Source organism: Amaranthus tricolor, chromosome 12, assembly GCF_026212465.1.
Source record: "Amaranthus tricolor cultivar Red isolate AtriRed21 chromosome 12, ASM2621246v1, whole genome shotgun sequence".
NCBI classification, from domain to species: Eukaryota; Viridiplantae; Streptophyta; class Magnoliopsida; order Caryophyllales; family Amaranthaceae; genus Amaranthus; species Amaranthus tricolor.
This window is the reverse complement of record NC_080058.1, coordinates 14,033,127-14,045,907: the sequence shown is the minus strand read 5'-3', so window position 1 is coordinate 14,045,907 and position 12,781 is coordinate 14,033,127.

Sequence of the window (12,781 nt, the reverse complement as noted above, 5' to 3'; positions counted from 1 at the left end):
GTGCTCATTGAAAAAAATTTCTCAAAGTAGTGCTCATGAAGGTAAGGTTTAACACTAAGCTACTTTGATTTGGAATTTCTAAACCTCAATGTGAGCTAAAACAATTGTTGGAATATTTTTTTTGAGGGATTGAAGATTATTTGAAAGTATCTTCGATTCACGATGAAAAACAATTAAAAATCGCTTCTCTTGATATTTCTATAGCTAGCCACAAATACTTGATGCATTTGAGACTTGGATCAATCTAAGTAAATTAACAGTAAAAACTAAAGAAGAAAAGTTATAATGAACATTTGGATATAAAATTATCTTTGGACGTTGATTTATTTTTAGAAAATTTGTTAATAACAATTTTAACTTTGTCTCGTTATTCCAAAATATTCTTAGTATTGGTAAACTCAAAATTATCCTTACAATTGATGGACCGTTCTCATAAAGTAGATAAATTATAATTGATATTTTTTTCAGATTTTTCTCGTTTTTACCGAGAACAACTTTTTTTAGTAAAGTAGATAAATAAATGAATTGCTTAACATCGTCCTAAATATTTCACCCATGCAATTCTATTTTTTTTTCTAAGTTCCCCTAACTCGTATACTTAAATGATAATTTTAGACATATTTAAAGGAGAAAGCTGACTTTTAACTCTTTGTTGCGATTTTGTATCTATATTATTGTATCATGATTGATTCTATGTATCACATGTTATATGATGTATATACCAATTATTTTGTCGGTCTAATTTTTATGTTTGAAGTTTTCAAATCAAATTCAGATAAATTTGGTTAAATTTCTTTCCTTTATAAAAAATTTTTTAAGAAAATAAATTTTAATGAGGACTAGAGACTGTATTGTTTTATTTTCTAGTTCTACTTTGACCTACTATACTTTTGGTTCACAATAAGTTTTGAAGACTCCAAACCAAAATTAAAATAGGTTAGTGACATGAACACTATTTTGGAAAATATTTTTAAGTGAGCACCATAATAGGAATTTTTTTTCTTTTTCAACACCATTTAGGCAAATCATTCATACAGTGGTGTCAATTAGTTAATTATAAGTTTTTACTTTAATTATTATTTTGTAAATGTAGTTTATAATTTTTGTATTTTGAGCTGGATAGGAAGTTATACTCGATATTTAACACTGACTGATTCAATCGGATGTCATCCATATTATAAATAACATCATTTTGCAAGATTTATTTTCAGGTTTCAATTCAGGCCGCTGCTACAATTTATTTATGCTATCGAGGACTTAACTGCAATTTGTTATTCACTTGATGTTTGATGATTTTGATGTATTTAATTTTAATTATTATGTACTTTTAGAACAAACGATATGTATTTCACTTTTCAACTTTGATGTAATATTTATTGTTTGTCATAACCGTTTTTAGTTTTTTTAAAAAAATTTAGCAAATCTGCATTTTGAGACTTCTGCATTATTGTAAACATTATTATTAATGCTAAGTGCGTATCAAGACTGCCGCTCCTACTACATATGCATTGTGGCTCGTTTGTTGTAAACAATGTTGAAACATTTTGAATATTAAAACTAAGGATTAAAATTGTAGAATTTATACCTTAGTGATTATTATGTGAACTTCTTAAAGCATGGTTATACTTCTTGAATGTGGGGATATTATAAATATTTTCATGTCAAAAAGAGTACTTATTTGAGTATTTTTGATGAAATTCTTTATGGTGTATTTACTAAAGGGTAACAAGTTATTGTGTTCTTAAACCTCTTTAAGTATTTGATATGATGTTTTCTTCCTTAAAATATTATTAATAGCCGTATTTCTAAAAATGGGGAAGAAGTTTTTGGATCTACTTTGGGTTTAAAGAAATTGTATAACCTTTGGTAATTAAGGTGTTCCTTTGTGATATTGCTCATAATTTTATAGAGTCATTTATTTGTCATATGAGTATTTGTTACTATGTTTTAAGAGTTGCAAGGTATTTATAAAAGGTTATGTGACTCATGTTGTTGTATTGAACAAATATGAAAAATAAACTAATATAGTTATTTAAATTATGCGTATAACTTGAAGGTGGATGCCTAATTCAATGTTTGGGCTTAATGTATTCAAGTAATTGTATAGCCATGATGAGTTTAGAATACATATGTGTTTCTTATTATTTTATGTAGCATACTTGAATTGAGCATCAAACTAAATGTTACGTGAAGTAATTATAAGAATGTGTTAGATGATGTTTCTTTTGAGATAAGTATGATATTTTAATATAAATTTCAAAATGGGGGAAAGTTCCTCAACGAGAAAGTAAGAATACCGTTCATTATCAATCTAAAGTATTCTTGAAACGAATCTCTTCATGGGGGAAAAAAATACCATAATTCTCGTATGGGGAAAAGTCTTTAAATAGAAAATGTGAATACCATACATACCTTTTTCAAAAGGGTTATCAAGATAAACGCTTCTTGTTGTGTCAAGGGGGGATAGGTTTAAAGCCCGACATGGATGAGCATGCATTTCATCTATTCCTGTGGCATTTGTTGGCATTTCTCTTTACTGAAAGATGAGTCTTTAGACTCTTAATTGATCTTGAAGTATTATGTGGTGTACTTTTATTTAAGATAATCCACCTATGTGAGTTTGAAGGTTAGCCACCTCTTATATGGAATTTCGAGCTAATATTCCACCACAACGCTCATGAAAATCAAGGTATGTGTATAGGCCATAAAAAATTGTACTATATAACTTAAGAGGAGATTGTACCTCTTTAGACAAGAATTGTGGTTTGAGGGTCTCAATGCAAATCTTAAAAGTTCAAAAATGTAGTTCACTTGTTTGATCAAGTTTTCTTGGAGTTCAAGACTAGGTTCATTCACAAGGACTTATGGATTATTGCCGCATTTAACTAAACAAGTTCATGTCCACTAAGTTGCTATGTGCCAAAGCCTTCTCTTGCACATGTATTTTCCTTTAAAATGTCAATTTTAGAGGGTTGTTGGATAAATGGACCTTTAATGATTAGGATCCCCTCATGGTTATCGCCAGGACTCTATTGGTTTGCCAATGATTGGTTGATTCCATATTAAAGCTTTCAACAACTATATTCTCATTCATTGGGTGATTAATCCTATTAAATCACATTTATGCTCTTTGATTATACTTAATGAGATTAAAATAGAGCCATTAGAAAGTGCCTATGATTTGGTGTTGTTTCATTCGCTTGGAAACACACAATTCTAATTCAACTCTTGTATTCTTTTATTCACTTGTGCAAAAGTGATATTTGCTCCACACCTTATGTATTGAACGTATATTGACTTTTGGTGGTGTGTTAACCTTGGAAAAGTCCCGTTTATTTACACTTAGGAGAGTTGAGAAATAACTTTACTAATGCAAAGACAAGTTTATATCTGTTGGACCTCTTGAGTTTTGATGATGACTACACTTTAGCAAATATTTGTTTAGAGATTTTGTGCAGGTCGATATCCGATTAATTGTGATCGTTGATAGTACCGATGACTTAGTTCATGGAAACGTACATGTCAAAAGGATTCAAAAGAGGTTAGGAGAAGCATATCGCTTGGGATGTAAAATGGAGACAGCAGATCTACTGTTCCCAAGTTGGAAGTTCTAGCTAAACTGAAGTCTGGAGACAGCGCACTGTTCCTAAGCTGAAGGTTGACTACGTTGACTGAAAATTCTGGTTATTATATTTTAATTAGTATTTTTAGTTAATGTATTTAATAAAATTAATTTGTTGCAGTAGTGATTTATTAAATTAATTGGCAAATCGTTTTTCTTAAATAAAATGAATTAACGTCCTTATTTTCTAAGATCCTTTATTTTAGGATCTATTTTTAGTAAATATTGGATTTACTAAAAATAGAATTAGTGGTTGTTGAATGAGTCTTAGCTATCTTCTTAACTGGTTTTTATTCCTAAAAATTAGCAAGCAACCATTCCCACTATGATTAACCGTTTCTATTAATAGCAAAAACGTTCCAGCAGTTTAGTACTTGAACAGGAACAGCTATTGAAGAAACTGCTGCTTGAAGGGAACAGAAGACAGCGGTTATTGCTAAATAACCGTGGGCTTGAAATGGTCAACTTTAAATGCCTATTTTTAAGATTAACCGTAGGAAGACTTGGTTATTAAAATCCACATTACTCCCATGATCTTTTGATAATGGGATAATGGATTGGAATATTCCTTATTTTTAGGGATTTTAGCTCTATAAATAAGAGACTCGGTTATTCATAAAAACTTGCCTTAGTATGAGCCATTAAATCATACGTAATTTTGGGAGAATTTTTTACAAGAAAATTTTGTTTTAAAAATGCCAATTAATTTATAATATTTTCTTGTGCAACTCATTGATTTTATTTTTAGAGAATTATTATCCTTTTGTAAGGGTTTTTGAGAGAATCTTTGTAATTAGACTCGGGTGAGTCTAAGGGGGAATTAGAATGCTTCTAGTGAAGCTAGAGAAGAGAATAGCTTTGAGTGAAGCTATTGAGGAGTTTAGCTTTTAGTGAAGCTAAGTTTGTTGCTTTGAGTGAAGCAATTTGAGAGAGAAGAGTTGGCCTAGTTGATGCGCTTCGAGTGAAGTAAGATGTTTAATGTAATTGTAACGAGTTGCCTTAAACATAGTGGAGAATTTAGAAATCCCGAGGGGTCGTGGTTTTTCCTTCTATTTAGGCCTAGAAGGTTTCCACGTAAAAATCGTTTGTCTCTTTTAATTATTTCGCTCTAAGTTTAAGCTTTATTTATTTTATTCAATTCCGCAAAAACAGGGCAAAAATGCTTAAACTAGTAACAACAACAATTCACCCCCCCTCTTGTTGCTGTTCCCGTTCCTAATTGAGTCTACAATTGGTATCAGAGCCCTGTTCCCAGTAGATCAGGAAACCCTGAGGGCAGATTCTGGTGTTCCCGAAAATGTCAATTATGAACGAGCGAATGGAAGAAGGTTATTCTACTCAAAGACCGCCCATGTTCAATGGAAAAATTCTATACATAATGGAAGAATAGGATGGAGATCTTTATCAAAGCGGAAAATTATCAAGTTTGGAGAGTAATCGAAATTGGAGATTTTGAGGTAACCACTACTAACTCCAACAATGAAATTGTTCTCAAACCCGCAACAGGTACATATTTCTAACTCATTTTATTTTCATCCATCCAAATTTAGTAAAAATAAATTAATAGAGTTGCTAAAGGAGACACAAGCTAAACTTGAAAATTGTAATGTTAAGTGTCTCCAATTAGAAAAGGAACTCAAGGTAAGCAAAGACCATGTCTCCTATATAAACACCTTTAGATATGATGTCCAAAACAGATTTTTCGGTTTGTTAGACCTAAACATAATCCTAAAGGAAAGTATGGAGAGAATTAAAAAGGAAAATGTTATTCTTAATATTGAGTTATCACAATACAAATTATTAGGCTTAAATGAAAAATTGAATGATGCATCTATTAAAAATTTATGCTATGATTTTCAAAATTTAAAATTAAATCAGGAATCCGACCGTAACAATGATGACAAGCTTGAATTAAATTCAAGAGAAAAAGGAAAATCAAAATTACTCCCAAATGGATTCAAGATGCCAAAAGTAAAAATTCAAAAGGCCTAAATTACTTTAAGAATAACAAGAAGAAAAAGGCTTACGTTGATCTCCCTAGAGACAGAATCTGTTCCTTCTGTGGAGGAACTGGCCATCTGAAGGACCAGTGAACCAAAAGGGAACAGTACACTGTCTCCAACAGAAATAATGTCGATAACGTTTGGACGAAGAAAACAGATTCTTGTAAAATCGACAAGGAACCCAAGACAGCATGGGTTCCTGTAACTAACAATTATTTCTTTCAGGTCCAAGTGAGGGGGAACAGCTCATGGTATCTCGACAGTGGGTGTTCCAAGCACATGACGGGTGACAAATCTAAATTTCTCTCACTTGAAGCCTATGATGGGGGAACAGTAACCTTCGGTGACAATATGAAGGGTGAAATAATCGTCAGAGGAAAGGTTGGAAGGTCCTGTTCCCATGCCATCGACAATGTATTTTTAGTCGAGAATTTGAAACATAACTTACTTAGCATTTCTCAATTTTGTGATAAAGGTAACTCTGTAAACTTTACTTCTGAAAGATGCATTATTTCTAGGAATGACACAGGAGACACCGTTCTTGAGGGAATCAGAAAAGGGAACACCTATGTGGTGGACCTGGACACTGTTCCCAGAAACAGTCTAACGTGTCTAAGCGTTATAGAAGACGACCCACTTCTTTGGCATAAGCGTCTAGGTCATGCTAGTTATTCATTGATTAATTCATTAAGATCAAAAGACCTAGTTAGAGGACTACCAACTATAAAAAATCCTTAAGGAGGAAATTTGTGATCCTTGTGCCAAAGGAAAACAAGTGAGATCATCTTTTAAATCAAAGAATGTTGTGACCACCACTAAATCACTTGAATTATTACATATGGATTTGTGTGGACCTATGAGAATACAAAGCCGTAGTGGCAAGAGATATGTGTTTGTTATTGTTGATGATTATAGTAGATTTACATGGACTTTATTTCTAGTTAGTAAAGATGAAGCCTTTAATGAGTTTGTTTCTTTCGCTAACAAAATACAAAAATCTACCAATAATCAAATTGTTCACATAAGGTCAGATCATGGTAAAGAATTTGAAAATTCAAGTTTTATGAGTTATTGCAATGAACATAGAATAAGTCACAATTTTTCCGCCCCTAGAACACCACAACAAAATGGTGTTGTAGAAAGGAAAAATAGAACTTTAGAAGAAATGGCTAGAACTATGTTAATTGCTAGTGGTTTACCTAGAAATTTTTGGGCCGAGGCTGTTAATACTGCATGTTATATTTTAAATAGAGTATTGATAAGACCAATCACTTCTAAGACACCCTATGAATTGCTTAAAGGTGTTAAACCAAATATTGCCTATTTTCGTGTGTTTGGATGCAAATGTTTTGTACATGTTAATGGAAAACGGAATATAGGTAAATTTGATGAAAGAAGTGATGAAGCAGTATTTCTTGGCTACTCATCTCAAAGTAAGGCATATAGAGTCTATAACAAAAGAACAATGAGTGTGGAAGAATCCGTTCACATAATTTTCGATGAAACTAACTTTTTGACAAGTGAACAGGATACAAATAATTTTAAGATAGGTCTTGCAAATTTAGAAGAAGATGATGAAGAATTGAAAGTGCATGATCAAGAAACAGCTGGTGAACAGCCGGTTCCAGCAGAAGCAGAAAGTACTGATCAAGTTCAGGAACTGCCAGAACATCAGGAACAGCAGACTGTTCCCAATCCAGCTGTTCCCACAGAAGAGCAAAACGATCCAGTAGCTGAACAGAATGTTAATCAAGCTAATGAACCAGAACATGCTACTGTTCCCACAAGAGATTTTATGCCAAAACCTTGGAGATATCAAAAATACCATCCTCTTGATTTGATTGTAAGTGATTTGAATAAAGGAACACAAACTCGATCTCAAATGAGAAATTTTTGTGCACATTTTGCGTTCCTATCATCACTTGAACCCAAAAATCACGAAGAAGCTCTAAAGGATTCCGAATGGGTTGTAGCCATGCAAGATGAATTAAACGAATTTGAAAGGAACAAAGTATGGCATTTAGAACCCAAACCGAAACACAAGAAGGTAATTGGTTTGAAATGGGTATTTCGGAACAAACTAGATGAGCATGGAATAATTGTAAGAAACAAAGCAAGGCTCGTGGTCAAAGGGTACAATCAACAAGAAGGTATTGATTACACTGAGACTTTTGCTCCAGTTGCAAGGTTAGAGGCTATTAGAATCTTAATTTCTTTTGCTGCATTTATGAACTTTAAATTATATCAAATGGATGTGAAATGTGCTTTCTTGAATGGTTTTCTTGATGAAGAAGTTTTTGTTGAACAACCGCCTGGCTTTGAGAATACCTCGAGTCTTGATCATGTCTATAAGCTTGATAAAGCTCTTTATGGGTTGAAACAAGCTCCTAGGCAATGGTATGAAAGACTATCAAAGTTTTTGATTCAAAATGACTTTGTTAGAGGTAAAATTGATAAAACCTTATTCTTTAAGAATAAAGGTTCCAATATATTAGTTGTTCAAATATATGTTGATGATATTATTTTTGGTGCCACAAATGAATTGCTATGTAAAGAATTTGCTAACCTCATGAGCACTGAATTTGAAATGAGCATGATGGGAGAATTAAATTTCTTTCTTGGTTTGCAAATTAAACAAACTGCTAATGGTATCTTTATTCATCAACAAAAATATATAAAAGAACTTCTTAAGAAATATGGCATGAATAACGCTAAAACCAACCATACACCCATGGCTACTAATGTAAGATTAGATGAAGATACAAATGGAACAAATATTGACCAAACTATGTATAGAGGCATGATTGGATCTTTATTATATCTAACTGCTAGTAGACCCGATATTTCATTTAGTGTTGGTCTATGTGCGAGATTTCAATCTAACCCTAAAGAATCACATCTAACTGCAGTGAAACGTATTTTGAGATATCTAAAGGGAACAGATGATTTATCATTATTTTATCCTAAAAGTGATGTCTTTGACTTGAAAGGCTTTAGTGATGCAAATTATGCAGGAGATCTTGTTAATAGAAAAAGCACGTCAGGTATGGTACAATTTCTTGGCTCATGTTTAGTTTCATGGAGTTCCAAGAAACAAAACACTGTTGCATTATCAACCGCTGAAGCTGAGTACGTAGCAGCAGTAGCTTGCTGTTCCCAAATGTTATGGATAAAGCAGCAGCTAAGAGACTTTGGTATTAAGTATGCATGTGTTCCTATTTATTGCGATAATACCAGTGCCATATGCATATCCAAAGATCCAGTGCATCACTCACGAGTAAAGCACATTCATATTAGGCATCATTTTCTTAAGGATAATGTTGAAAATAAAAATATCATTGTTAAGCATGTAAACACTAATGAGCAAATAGCAGATATCATGACCAAACCGCTTCCAAGGGAACAGCATGAGAAAATGAGATTGGAACTTGGCATGATCAAGCTGCATTAAAGGAAGTATCATATATGATTCCTAGAGACAAAATGAAAATTGAAAATGATCAATCAACCACAATAATCTTGATTGAAAAATCAATTATCGAAAGGATCAGGTACGCATTTTTTAAAGATATATACTTTGAATGTTCTTATGATTGCATGATTATTTTGATCAAACGGTAGTAGCATAATATTATCATTTTCTTATTATAAATAATAAAAAAAAAAAAAAAAAAAAAAAACAAAAAATTATATATAAATTTTTTTTCCAGCAGTTCTTTTAAGTAGGAGTTGAATCTCAACATACTCCATTTTCACAATTCAAAATCAATTGTCTTGATTTGATAACTGCCTCTAGCACGTCACTTCATCAGGTATAATTACTCCCACTCGTCCCATCTTTCATTTCATCTTCACTAACCTTTCACGTTCACTCAACCCTAAACCGTCATTCCTCCCATTTCCCTTTCACTTCGCCATTCTCCTTTGCTTCTCTCTCTAAAAACTTCAATGAAAACCAAGAATATGAAACCAAAAATGAAGCAACCTGTCCCTCTTCGAGTTATCTACCCACCTTCTCACACTCCTAAGCCTGAGTCTTCATCAAAAGAACAGGAGGGAACCCCCATCTCCCCGAAAATACATGCAAGCAGTAAGAGATCAAGAGGATCCAAGAAACCTCCAACACGTTCTGTAAAGAAAATGAAGATAACCCACTACTTAAACGCTGAGGAACTTTCCAAAGAAATGTCAGTTGGCTTTGGCCTTGACAAAGAGTGGTATGAGACTGCAAACTTTCCTCAATTTATACAAAATTCTACAAACTCAACATTGGGAATCACTCATGTGCGATTACTGCTGCAATCCCATTTACCCAGAAATTATGCGTGAGTTCATCTCTAACTTTTCTATTAATGATGGAGTCTGTTTCAGTTCAATTAAAGAAATTGAAATTGAATTTGATAGTTTGACGTTAGGAGAGTGGCTAGGAGTGCCAGCCACTGGTTTTGATGTTTATTATGTTGGGTCAAAAATTGCGTTTTCTGGGATTGATGAAAAGGATGTTTGGAGATGTTTAGGTGTTAGGCAAAAGAGAGGTAAAGTGAGTCACAATGTTTTGTCCCCCTTACACAAGTTACTTTACAACATTGCTCGAAGGTTTATTTTACCACGAAATTCAAAACGTAGTGAGGTAAGTCTTCGAGATGCCACTTTGATTTACTGTATGGTGAACAATATAAAGATTAACTTTCCTTCCTTGATGATTTCGCATTTAAATGATTGTATAGCCAAAAGATGTATGGTAGGCTATGGTGGTTTATTGTCCTGGATTTTCTCAAAATTTGGTGTTCCACTTGGAGAATACAGTTTTCCTATGGGTCCCAGTAACATGATAGGTGCAAAATGTTTGAATAACTTGCGCCTTAAATTAAATGAGGAAGGGATCCTTGAAAATGCTGTGGAACAGATTGAAATTGATTCTGATGATGAGGAACAGGAGGAAGAGGGGAAGGAAAAGGAGGAACAGGAAGTAGAGGAAGAAGTGGAGAAGGAGGAACAGGAAAAAGAAGTTGAAAAAGAGGAACAGGAGAAAGAAGGAGCTGGAGTTAAGGAACAGGAGGTTGTTCCTTCTGATAAGGAGGAAGAAGACAAGGGGATGGGACCTGAAGTTTCTCTTGAAGAAGACTCTAGGGCTGAACCCAATAGTTTTCCCTCATCAAAGCCAACCACTCCACCAACTCATCATTTCACTCCACCACCACCATCACCAACACCAAGATCACCACCACCATCATTTCACAGACAAAGCTTTGATCAGGCAACCGTTCCTACTGCCCCCTTATACTCCATTCTCCTCAAGCTTGATGATTTGCAGGATCGCTTCTTCAAATTTCAAGATGAGATTCGTGTTTCCCTAGCCTCATTAGCTGACCAGATGACTCAAATGGAGGCTCGTCTTGGCGCTAAATTGGATACAGTTGAGGTGGAAACGGAATATGTTGATGAAGATGCTCCTGCTTCATAGTTTCCCTTTTATATTTTTCATTGCTACTGTCTCTGTCTTTAAACAATTTCTTTCTTTTAGTACCAGCTGGGGTACACATCTTAAACATTGTTAACTTTGTTAAACCTTTTTACATATGCTACTAACTGTTAGGTTTGATTAGTCATTGCTTATCATGCTTGCATTCATTGTTATTGCTTTTTAATTTGTGCATCCTTATTCTCTCTTTGACTATAACTATATGTTTAGTGCTGTGGTTTGATTGCTTATCTTCTTTTTGCATGATGTCAAAAGGGGGAATATTTGGCACAAACTTAAATAATGCTTGAGCATGTTTGAGATCTAGTTAACTCTATTATGTTGGACTTATGGATTAAGGTGCTGGTTTGTTTCTGATGTTTGGTTTCGGATGTTTGTGTTGATAGCTGTTAGTTGTTGCTCAGTTTGTGTTGATAGCTGTTAGTTGTTGCTCATTAACACTGAAACTAGGTTTCTCATTGCATTAAGGATTAAGATACTGAATACTGATATTTCTGGTTTTGGTTAGTTGTTTGTTTATGCTAATTTCTTTTAAGCTCTGATTATATAAAGTTGTTGTTTTGATTATTTCTAGAGTAACTGGTTACATGATATTTAGTTAAGAAGAGTTGTTTTGATCTCTAACATACTCTTCAACATTTGGTTTACTCTATTGTGTTTTTAAGTTTGTTTAAAAGTTTGTCATCATCAAAAAGGGGGAATTTGTTGGACCTCTTGAGTTTTGATGATGACTACACTTTAGCAAATATTTGTTTAGAGATTTTGTGCAGGTCGATATCCGATTAATTGTGATCGTTGATAGTACCGATGACTTAGTTCATGGAAACGTACATGTCAAAAGGATTCAAAAGAGGTTAGGAGAAGCATATCGCTTGGGATGTAAAATGGAGACAGCAGATCTACTGTTCCCAAGTTGGAAGTTCTAGCTAAACTGAAGTCTGGAGACAGCGCACTGTTCCTAAGCTGAAGGTTGACTACGTTGACTGAAAATTCTGGTTATTATATTTTAATTAGTATTTTTAGTTAATGTATTTAATAAAATTAATTTGTTGCAGTAGTGATTTATTAAATTAATTGGCAAATCGTTTTTCTTAAATAAAATGAATTAACGTCCTTATTTTCTAAGATCCTTTATTTTAGGATCTATTTTTAGTAAATATTGGATTTACTAAAAATAGAATTAGTGGTTGTTGAATGAGTCTTAGCTATCTTCTTAACTGGTTTTTATTCCTAAAAATTAGCAAGCAACCATTCCCACTATGATTAACCGTTTCTATTAATAGCAAAAACGTTCCAGCAGTTTAGTACTTGAACAGGAACAGCTATTGAAGAAACTGCTGCTTGAAGGGAACAGAAGACAGCGGTTATTGCTAAATAACCGTGGGCTTGAAATGGTCAACTTTAAATGCCTATTTTTAAGATTAACCGTAGGAAGACTTGGTTATTAAAATCCACATTACTCCCATGATCTTTTGATAATGGGATAATGGATTGGAATATTCCTTATTTTTAGGGATTTTAGCTCTATAAATAAGAGACTCGGTTATTCATAAAAACTTGCCTTAGTATGAGCCATTAAATCATACGTAATTTTGGGAGAATTTTTTACAAGAAAATTTTGTTTTAAAAATGCCAATTAATTTATAATATTTTCTTGTGCAACTCATTGATTTT